This window comes from Phascolarctos cinereus, unplaced genomic scaffold (assembly GCF_003287225.1).
Source record: "Phascolarctos cinereus isolate Bilbo 61053 unplaced genomic scaffold, phaCin_HiC Scaffold_4;HRSCAF=312, whole genome shotgun sequence".
Lineage (NCBI taxonomy): Eukaryota > Metazoa > Chordata > Mammalia > Diprotodontia > Phascolarctidae > Phascolarctos > Phascolarctos cinereus.
In genome coordinates this window covers 137,176,874-137,188,119 of record NW_027555847.1, presented here as the reverse complement: position 1 = coordinate 137,188,119, position 11,246 = coordinate 137,176,874, and the positions used below count along the sequence as shown (strand labels likewise).

The 11,246-nt window shown below is 38.2% G+C and overlaps 1 pseudogene; it reads left to right on the top strand.

Moving 5' to 3' along the window:
* Positions 1–79: 79 nt before the first annotated feature.
* LOC110214566 (non-selective voltage-gated ion channel VDAC2 pseudogene) lies at positions 80–6,943 on the top strand (annotated as a pseudogene).
* Positions 6,944–11,246: the final 4,303 nt, after the last annotated feature.

Here is an 11,246-nt window from a genome sequence, read left to right as displayed (position 1 = left end):
ACAGGTCTTTTCTTTTCACATCAGCACCCATCTTAGTATTTCATTATGGAAGTTGAGCTGATAATGATAACACAAAAATTCAGTATACAAAATAAAGTTTATGTGTAATGGGAAAACAACTCGGAATACTGATGGTTGGTCTTTAGTGTTATCTTCCTATGAGAAGTTGAGTGTATATATTATTGAATCCATTAAATGTTTATCGAACACCTACTTTATACAAGACACTGTCATGTGTGCTGGGGATATAAAGACAAAATAAAAACAAGACAGTCTGCCTTCATAGAACCTTTATTCCATTGGGGGGATACAGCATGTACATAAATATGTAAAAACAAGGTAATTTGAGAAGTGGGAGAACACTGAATTTGGAGGATGATCAGGGAAGAGTGCAGAGATAGAGGATTTGGCACCTGACCTGAGTTTTAAGGAAAGATGAGGAATCTAAAGCAAAAGTGAGGAAGGTGAGCTTTCTTGATGTAGGGTACAGTTTGTGCAAATCAGAGAAAGAAAAGATAGAGCCATTTATCATCAGTTTGGTGGAAACTTCATGATGGGGAATAATCTTGAAATAAGACTAGAAAGGTCAGTTGGGACCAGATTATGAAGGGACTTCACACCAAGCTGAGGAGCTTGTATTTTTGTCATAAGAGGCATTAGGAAACCATTAAAGGGTTTTGAGTAGGGACGTGACATAGTCAAACATATTTTAGGAATATTATTTTGGCAAATTTGTGAATGATAGATGCTAACAACCAGAAGCCAAGAAACCAATTAAAAGGCTTTTAAGAATAGTTTGGGAAGGAGGTGATTAGGACCTGAATTTGAGAAATTTAGATGGAGATGGTCAAGTGGGAATTAATGCTACAAATTCAAGAAAGAAATTAGGTAAGGTATATTCACTTGGGTCTTTGAATAGATGATAATTGAACTCCTGGAACCTGATGAGACTATGTTAAAAGGGAGATTGAAAGAAAAGAGAGTAAATTGTGGATACAGCCTTGGATAATATCCAGCTTCACTTCAGTCTCTCCTTGTCTGTCTTCCCTGCTGCATTCAAATCTCCCCCATCCATAAAAAAGCATCACTTCATCCCACCATCTTTGCTAGAGATCGTTCTCTACCTCTCCTTCCATTTTTAGCAAAGCTTTCTGACAAAGCAATCTATATTCTTTTCTTCCTTTCTTCTTTGTAATATGGTTTATAACCTCTTCACTAAACTGAAGCTTCTCTCCCCAAAGTCACCAGTGATCTCTTAATTGCCAGATTTAGTAGAATTTTCTCAATTCTAATCCTTCTTGACCTTTCTGCATTTGACACTTGACCACTTCTCCTGAATACTTTTTTCTCTCCAGTTTTTCATGGCACAGCTCTCTTTGATTCTCCTGACTACTCCTTAGTTTCCTTTCCTGGGTTATCATCTATGTCAAGACCACTAAGTCTGGATGTCCTCCAAATTCTGTCCTGAACATTCTTCTATTTCCTTTCTATACTATTTCATCTGGTGACCTCATCGATTACTATGGGTTTCATTATTATGCCTGTACAGATTACTTTAAGATCTGTGTTTTTAAAATCTAGCCTATTTCCTTCACTCTAATTCCACATCACAAACTGCCCGTTACACATTTCAAACTGAACATCCCATAGGCTTCTCAGACTTAATATTTCCAGAACATCTTATCTTCCCCTTTCCTGTCAGCTAACATACCCCTCTTCCAAGCTTCCTTATTGCTGTCAAAGGCATCACCATCCTTCAGTCAAGTAGGTTCACAACTAAATCCTCAGTCTCAATTCATATTCAATAAGTTGTCACAACTTGTCGTTTCTAGGTCTGTAACATCTCCAGCATCCATACCCTTTTCTCTACTCTCACCACCCTAGTTCAAGCCTTGATCCAACACACTCTTCACAGATGCGAGTGATTATCCTAAAGCATACATCTAAACAAGTCACCCTCACCCCACCTCCCAGTAAACTCCATTGACTCCTGTTTTCCTGTAAGATCAAATGTAAACTGTTTGGTATTTGACATTTTTCACAGCCTGGCCCCTTCCTACCTTGTTACAAATTCCTCCTTGCACTCTTATGCTCTGTCCACATTCTGCCTCACAATGCTCTCTTCCCTATCCTTCTGCCTTGGTATTGGCTGAGTCCACTACCTAGAATGCTTTCCCTCCTCAACTCTGCCTTCTGGAGTCTTTGGTTTCCTTCAGGACATAGCTCAAATATTACCTTGTGTGCAAAGCCTATCTTGATTGCCCTAGGTGCTAGTGCCTTCTCTTCCAAGGTTATCTTGTACATGCTGTCTGCCCCATTAGAATAAAAAACTCCTTGTCTGCAGGAACTATTTTGCCTTTTTCTTTGTAATCCCACCGCTTAATGCCTGGTACATTATAGGTATTCAATAAATGCTTATTGATTGATTGTTAACTGAAAATTTTTAAAAGATAGCAATGCACTAAAAATGGGGAGAGTTAAATATTCCTCTTATAACTTGACAAATGTAACAAAGATAACTGTAAAGGTTATTACTGCCTTGAACAAATTTGTTGAAAAGCCTGTTTAAAAGTTCTGATAAAGATGGCATTGTGAAAGATTTCAGCCAAACCCAGCTTCCCTGGGAAATGTCTCAGAAAAGATTAAAGAAAATATTATAATGCAAAGATTTTATAAGGCCAGAGAAAAACTAGTAAGCTCCTCTTTCCAGTCCAGTACTACACAAGAGGATGGCACAGAAGCCTGTGGATATTCTTGTTGGGTAACTTGAAGCCCGTGGGATCTCAGTACTGTCAGAGCTGCGGCAGAGGAAAAAGCCAGCACTCAGTAGATGACTCCCCTAGGAGGAGGGGCAGAGGTACGTGGGAAGCATATGCTATAGGGTCCTCTAGGATGCCTGAAACCAGCTGCATCTCCAGTGACATGTTAGATCTGCATGAGAGGATAAAGATACCTCTTGGTGCTTGTCCAGGGAGATTAAATAGGGCAAATGCACCTGTGCAGCTTATACTGGAGAACCTATGAGATCTGAAGCAGTAATCTCTGATACTGGATTAGGACTGGCCAGGGCTACATTAGGATGAAAAGTGGGATCCTAGTAGGTGACTGGGAAAGGAGACAAATGAAATAGAGGCCAGCATACATATTGGGCCAACAGGGAATAGGCACCAGGGATTGAGGCTGAAGACTGGGCTTGGTCCTCTCTATAGGCTTGGCTCTTTGTCCCAAGCTAGGGTTGCAGAAGGAAGACAAGTTGAATTGTTGCAGGAAGGAAAACCAGAAACCAGTCACCTCATGGAGAACTACAGTATGGCAATGGCTGTGGTATTGTTACTGCATGATAGCACCTTGGCATGTTCACCTTTTCCAAGAGTGTGGGTGAGGATAGAACTTGTTCCTGATGTTGAATCCTAATGTAAGAACTGAAGCTAAAGACGTGAGTAAACAGAAGAAAACTTTACATGAAGAAATACTATAGAATGAGGAAGATAGCAGATTAGTCACTTCTCCAGTTCCCTTTAACTGTCTGATACTCGCGCAAGTGTCTAACAATTATAGTTGAATAAGCACGACAAAGAGAAAACCTTGACCAAGTAAAAATACTTCTGAATTTACACTAGAGAATTCATATACATAAAGCAGTAACTCAACACTTTATCCTTATCAGCACCCAGACTTGTGGTAGAGGCAGAGGCTAACAGGCAGGCTTGTACTGGGGGCTCATTAGGAGACCTCCCTCCCTTCACTGCAGGGACTATCAGCACACGTTCTCTGTCCTCTCACTCTAAAATAAGAGGCAGACTGACTCTACCCAGCTTGGGGGATGGCAGGAAGGGTCTGAAAATGTGAAGCCTTCTGGCTGGAGCCCAATCCTAGGTAAGGGAATTGGTAAGACTTTAAGGACTATTTCCTGAACGTCCTCTTCACCTTTTCTCCATCCCACAAAAATCAGTAGATAATGATACAGTCCAGCTGAGGAAAAAAAGAAGAGCCCAGAGAGGAATTGGGGGAAAGAGTCAGTCTTACCCTGCCAAGGTTACTCAGGGTAGGGAAACAGGCTGGCAAAACCTGTATCCCCTGATATCTAGGGGCTGAGGCAGTCTTGTGACCTTGCAAAAGGGAAAGATCCAAAGAGTGATGCATGGGGGAGGTGGAAGCTTTTAAAAGGAGGAAATAGAAAATTCCTCAACAAAAGCTTGAGAGCACAAGCAAATAAATAAACTTAGAGTATCCTAAGCCAAAAGGAAGGATGAAAACTAAATCCTCAAAGAGGAGTAAACAAATGCCTGTCAAAATACAAAATCTTGTGGACTCCCACGAGAGCATGAACAACAAGAAACTAGTATTGTAGATAGAGTGCTGGGCCTGGAGACAGGAAGACCCAAGTTCAAATCCAGTCTCAGATACTTAACTAGCTATATGACCCTGGGCAAATCATTTAAACTGTGTGCCTCAGTTTTCTCAACTATAAAATAGGGATAATAATAGCACTTATGTTGCAGAGTTGTGAAGTTAAAATTAGCTAATACCGGTAAAGCACCTAAGAAATTAGGAGTAAATATAGTTCAGAATTTATAGCTTTAAATGCAGAATTTAAATAACTCAGCAGTTTAGGAAAAGTTGAACTCAGGATTAGGAGTCTAAAGAAGGGAAAGAGATTAACCAGTTTGAACCATACCAAAAAACTGGAGTGGGAGATAATTTGCCATAAAAGAAGTAAAAGATAACAGTATAAAATACACACTTAATGTGATTTGACCTAGAAGAAAGGTTGCATAGGGATAGCTTAAGTATCAAAGATCTCCCAAAAGAACATGACAAAAAAAATGAACACCACAGTGTAGCAAATAATGCAAGAAAGCTTCCCAGAATTTCTGACTACAGAAAACAAAAACACCAATTTCAAGAATTAGGTTGTCTTCAGAAAAAAAGACTTGTGCTTTAAACTCCAAGTCACAATGGTTAAATTTAACAATTTCCATTACTAACAGCAAATCCTTCAAATAGAAAAAAAAATCTTTATAAAGAAAAGAAAATTTGGATGACACAAGATTATTCCACAGGCACAAGAAATTGCTGAAGAGAATGGAATACCATATTCTGAAAAGCAAAGGAACTCACGCTCCAAATGCAAAGCAATATATTTTGCAAACCTGGATTTAGCAATAAAAAGAAATAGATATCCAATGAAAGAGGGGGCACAACAAAAGAGAGTTTCTGGAGAAAAAAAATAAGATACTCAATTTGCAAATAGCCCAAACTATAGAAGGAAAAAGTAGGATAAGAAGCCAAAGAAGAATTGAGTAACTCCACAGAAAATATCTGACAAATAACAGTAATGCCTCAGAAAAAGGAATAATGTGTCCAGAAGGGTTCAAGACACAAAGCAAGACATTTTAAAAGATGAAATTAGACCTATTGAAGAAAAAATAGGAAGAAACAATTTAGAACTCACACAGTTCCCCACTCCCTTTGAGCACAGACTGCTCTTACTACTGCCTGATTACTATCCCTGCTTTCCTCACCTGTACCCCCTTGATATCCAGGAGGCAGACACAGAGGTAACCTTACCGAGGAGTGACTGGTGAATTCTCATGGTGGTAAGAGTATCTTGGAGGGTGGCTATGGTTTGACCAGTACAGCATGCAACTATAGGGAGGTGAGGGGTTGGGGATGGGTTCCTGGCAGGCAGAGAGAATGATGTCTCCTCTACTTTGTCTTCCAGCCTCAGCAGCTTTCTAGGGCACTAGTGCACTGATTGCCAGGGCAGCCTCTCCTGCAGTCTTGCCATGTCATTTTACAAACAGTCTTGTCAGCTTCTGCCAGTATGTATTCCTCTTTTATATTGTGACCTTGGCAAAGTTGCCAGAGATATTTTCAACTAAGGATTTGGTTTCTGGTTGCTGAAACTGTATGTGAAAACAAAGTTCTGTAATGGAGTGGAATTGTCATCTTCTGTTTTATCTACTACAGACACTAGTAAAGTTAATGGGACCAAAGTTACAGTTAATTAGAGACCAAATGGTGTGAGCATGGTCTTTCACTGGAAAAAAAAATGGAACGCTGATTACTCTGGGAACTTAAATTGCAATTATAGATTAGATTTGCCAAGATTTGAAGCTGACATTTGACAATACCTTTTCACCAAACAGTTGAGAAAAGTGATAAAAATAAATCTGTTCACAAATGGAAATATGTAAACTTTGACTGTAATATTGACTTTGATTTTGCTGGACCTACAATTCACAATTCATCTGTTTTTGGTTACAAAGGCCAGCTTACTGGTTACTAGATGACTTTAGTGGAATGACTGCAAAGGGTTACAGGACTAGAGCCTTCCAGATGCACATTGTTGTCAATGATGGAATGGAATTTGGAAGTTCAGTTTATTAGAAAGTATGTGATGATCTTGATATTTCTGTAAAACTAGCTTAGATACCAGGTATCACCTGCATCCATTTTGATATTGCAGTTAATATCAATTGTATTCCACAGCTTCTATTTCTGCAGAAGTCACTGTTCTGGTTTAATTGGTGTGGGCCACACTCAGACCCTGAGGCCCAGTGTGAGACTAATGCTGTCTGCCTTGGTAGATGGAAAGAGCATTTATGCTGGAGGTCACAAACTTGGGCTTGCCTTGGAGTTGGAAGCTTAGTACATCTGAAGGTACTTTTAAGGAAAGGATATCAGAAGATTTGACCATAAAACATATTTCCAATGTGACCTGCTGACTTTTTTTTTCCCAAGAGAGATGATTGAATTAAGAGATGAGCCAAACAAAACCTGTATTTTATAGACAGTTACTTGTTGGTTGGTTTCTAGTTAAATTGATTATCTAGTTATCAGTGCTGCAGTAGTGCAGTTACTTATACGTTATTTAAATGTATTTTACTGTTAAATTGCTACCCACTTATAATGAAATAGACCTTTTTGAAAACTGCAATTGTGTGCATGCTTGTTTTTGTTTCTTTTAATATCTGATATTGCCATTCGATGAGATGAATCTGTGGACATTTTGAGATAAGTTACAGAAATTTTGTTAATTCACTTTCATTACTTTTGGTATCCTATAACACTACAGTTTATGAATAAAACATGTATAGTTGTGCCTCCAAGTATTTTCAGAGTTAAAGCTTTTATAATTAGAGTAAAATGAGTTAATTTACAAGCATTCCCTTTGGTCTCCTTATCTAAATCATAATTTATTTTCCACAAGCTCATCATTCATGTCTGGTTTTAAAATCTCAGGCTCTAAAAAAAATAAAATATGAGGACCTATAAGAAAGAAGAAACAACTTAGAAAGTGGACAATTAGTGTGAACAATGAAAAATAGAATGGAGCAAACAACAATGATTTGATGAAACAGCAAGAAATATTAGAACAAAGTCAAAAGACTCAAAGTAGAACAAGTTGCAGAGGAAAAAAATCAAACACTCCAAAATTCATGACTAAATGATACCATATTATAGAGATGCGGTCATGATGGCAGAGTAGCAGGAAGAAGTACAGCACACTTCTCCTACCAAATTCCACAATGATCTTGAAAATGTTGAAGACTAAATTCTGATAGGGAAGTCCAAGAAAAAGGCACATTGAGTCATTTTCCAGCCCAGGGTAATTAAGGGATGAAGGTCTATGGATACCTGGATCTGACCAGCAGTGTACCACTGCATGCAGAGCATTGCAGCACACAGAAAATGAAAGCTGAGACTGAGTACTGGGGTAGAGACAGATAGTAGTGGATCTCTGAACTAGTGCAGGAATGGGTACCATTTGGAAGCTCTGTTGCCCAGTACCCAGTTCTGAGTCAGACTGAAGGAGAAATCTGCAAATAGGGGTGATAGAGAGTAGCAGGAGCGAAGAACAAGTTTGAAAGCAAACAGTAGCAACGTGACTCTGATTCCAGGAGCAAAATGGGCACTCCACTGTAGACTCCAGCCAATAATGGAAGCTTACAGTGGCATGAGCAGGATAGGAATACCAGCCTAAAAGAGAACCTGCAGTTCAGTAACTCAGGACCTTCAGAGCCTCCCAGAAGGCCTGTTCATAGTGGCTGACTCCAGCAGCAGACTACTGAAATCCCTACCAGGGACAAGCCAGCAGATCCAAACCTGGCTCAGAATAGGAAGACAAGTAGTTTTTGCCCCAGATCACACCAGTTTGGGAATGCTGAAAGTCTACAGGCCCCCAACCTTAGCTGTGAAAGCAACAGAGGGACACAGGAGGACAGAAACTTAGGCCAGACATTCATCACCCCCTAGAAATATGCAGAACCCAGCATTAACATAAAGTCTAAAGTAAAGCAATAGACTGAAAGAATAAGCAAATAATCTCAGTATAAAGAGCTATTATGGTGTCAGGGAAGCTTAACTCAGAGGACAAAAATCACTCAGAAACATCTACAACCTGCAAGAAAAATGTGGCTTGGACAAAAAGTCCAACAATAATTCCTGGAAGAGTTAAAACGAGAGTTTTAAAAAGCTAAAAATATTTGAAAATGGAAAAAGAAATGAGGGCTAGGAAAGAAAGATATGAAAAGAGAATTCATAGCTTGAAACAAGAGGTATAAAACTTTGCCCAAGAAAATAACTCCCTGAAAATGAGAATGGACTAAATATAAGATAATGGCTCCATGATACATCAAGAAATAAAATCAAAAGATAAAAGGAAGAAGAAAATGTGAGCTATCATAGCAAAAACAACTGACCTGAAAAATAGATTAAGATACTTTAAGAATCATTTGACTATCTGAAAGCCATAACAATAACATCAACCAACACCCTACCACCACCACCACCGAGATACCATATTTCAAGAAATAAAACTGCTTAGAACTCTTAGAACTGGAGGAGTAAAGTAGAAATTGAAAGAATGCACTATTGCCTCCTGAAAGAAACCCTGAAATAAAAACTTCCAGAAATTGTAGCTGAGTTCAGAATTCCCAGGTCAAAGAAAAATCACTACAAGTAGCCAGAAATAAAGAATTCAAATACCAAGGAACCACACATGATTTAACAGTTACCACAATAAAGGAGAATGAACTTGGAATGGTATTCTAAGAGAGGCAAAAGATCTAGACTTAGAACCAAGAATAAATTAGCTAGCAAAACAGTATAATCCTACATGGGGAGAATGGGCCTTTAACAAAATTGAGGATTTCCAAATGTTCCTGATGAAAAGATCAGAGCTGAGTAGGAAATTTGTCTTAACAAACACAGGTGTCAAGAGAAGGATAAAAAGGTAAACACAAGGCAGTTTTCAGAGGAAGAAATCAAAGCCATCAGTATCCATATGAAAAAAAAATGCCCTAGATCTCTAATAATTAGAGAATTGCAAATTAAAATAACTCTGAGGCACCACCTCACACCCCTCAGGATTGACTAAGATGACAAAAAATGGAAAGTGACAAATGCTGGAGGAGATGTTGGAAAACAGATACTCTAGTGCAGTTGATGGAGCTATGAACTAGTTCATCCATACTGGAAAACCCCAAAGTTGGAACCATGCCCCAAAAGGCATCAAACTGTGCATGCTCTTTGACTCAGCAATACCGTTACGAGGCCTACACCCCAAAGAACTCAAGGAGAAGAGGAAAGGACCCATATGTACAAAACTATAGGAGCTCTTTTTGTGATGGCAAAGAATTGGAAACTGAGGGCATGTCCATTGGTTGGGGAATTGCTGAACAATTTATGGCATATGAATGCAGTATTGTGCTATAAGAAATGATGAAGGGGATGGTTTCAGAAAAACTCAGAAAGATCTATAAGAACTGATGCAAACTGAAATGGGCAGAATCAGGAGAACAATTTATCCTGCAACAGCAGTATTGAAAAAATAATTAACTTTGAAAGACTTAGTGATTTTGAGATATACAAAGTTCATCCACAATTCCAAAGGATCATCATGCGACCTGTCCACCTTCAAATAGAGAACAGATGTACTCAGAGAGCAGATCCAATCATTTTTTTCTCCCTCCTTCCTTCCCTCTCTTTTTCTTCCTTTTCCTTTTTTTTTTTGACATGGGTAATGTAGAAGTTTGTTTTGCATATGTATTAATGATCTTGTTTTTCTTATCTTCTCAAAGAATGGAAGAAGGGAAGGAGGGAGGGAATTTGAAACAAAATAAATTTAAAAGTTAATTGGAAACTAATTCCTAAAGTATGGGTGAGTGGAAAAATAATAGGAACAATAATTTCATTGAAGATAATGACAGTAATGACAATATGCCAGAATTCTTAGTATGTAGCCAAAGCAGTACTTTAAGGACATTTTATATCTCTAAACCACAAATTAATATCTCTGTTCTATTGTATTTTGATGTTTTGCTAATTTTCCCAATTACATTTTAATCTGGTTCAGACCTCACTTGAAAATTTGCAGGGGTGACACTTTTGATCTAAACACTTTCATCAATAAAGTAAATAATAAAAGAGAGAAAGAGAAGATCTAAGAATTAAGCACTATTCTAAGCACTTTACAAATATCTCATTTGATTGTCATGACAACTCTTATGATTCAGGTGCTATTATGTCCATTTTACAGTACACAGAATTGAAGCAGACTTAAGTGACTTGCCCAGGGTCACAAAACTAGTAGGTATCTGAGGCCAGATTTGAACATAGGTCTTCCTGACTCCAGGCCCAGCACTCTATCCATTGTACTGCTTACCTGCTTTTATGCCCAAAGGAGATCAAAGAAAGAAAAGCCACTCTTTTTGTAGTGGCAAAGAATTGAAAATTAAGGATAGGCCCCTCACTTGGGGAGTGGCTGAAAAAATTTTGGTATGTATAAATGAAATATAATATTGTGGTGTATGATATGAAGAAACTGAGTGAAACCAGGGAGGAATTGTATGAGCTGACCAGGAAAACAATTTATACTCTAACACTAATGTTGTAAAAAACAATTTTGAAAGCCTTAAGAATTCTGAACACAGTGATCAACCATGATTCCAGAAAACCAGTGATAAAGAATGTTGCCCACATCCTGACAGATAGGAAATAGGCTACTATGCAGAGTGAAACACATTTTTGGACATGACTAATGTAGGAATTTGTTTTGCTTCACTATGCTTATTTGTTAAAATGGTTTTGGTTTTTTTTCCCCCAATGGAGAAAGAGGTAGAAGGAAGAAAAAAAATAAATGCTTGATTATTTTAAAAAAAAATAAAATTTAAGAAACAATGCATATGATGACTAGAGAAGCACACAAAGGCTTCCATGAACTGATGCAAAGTGAAATA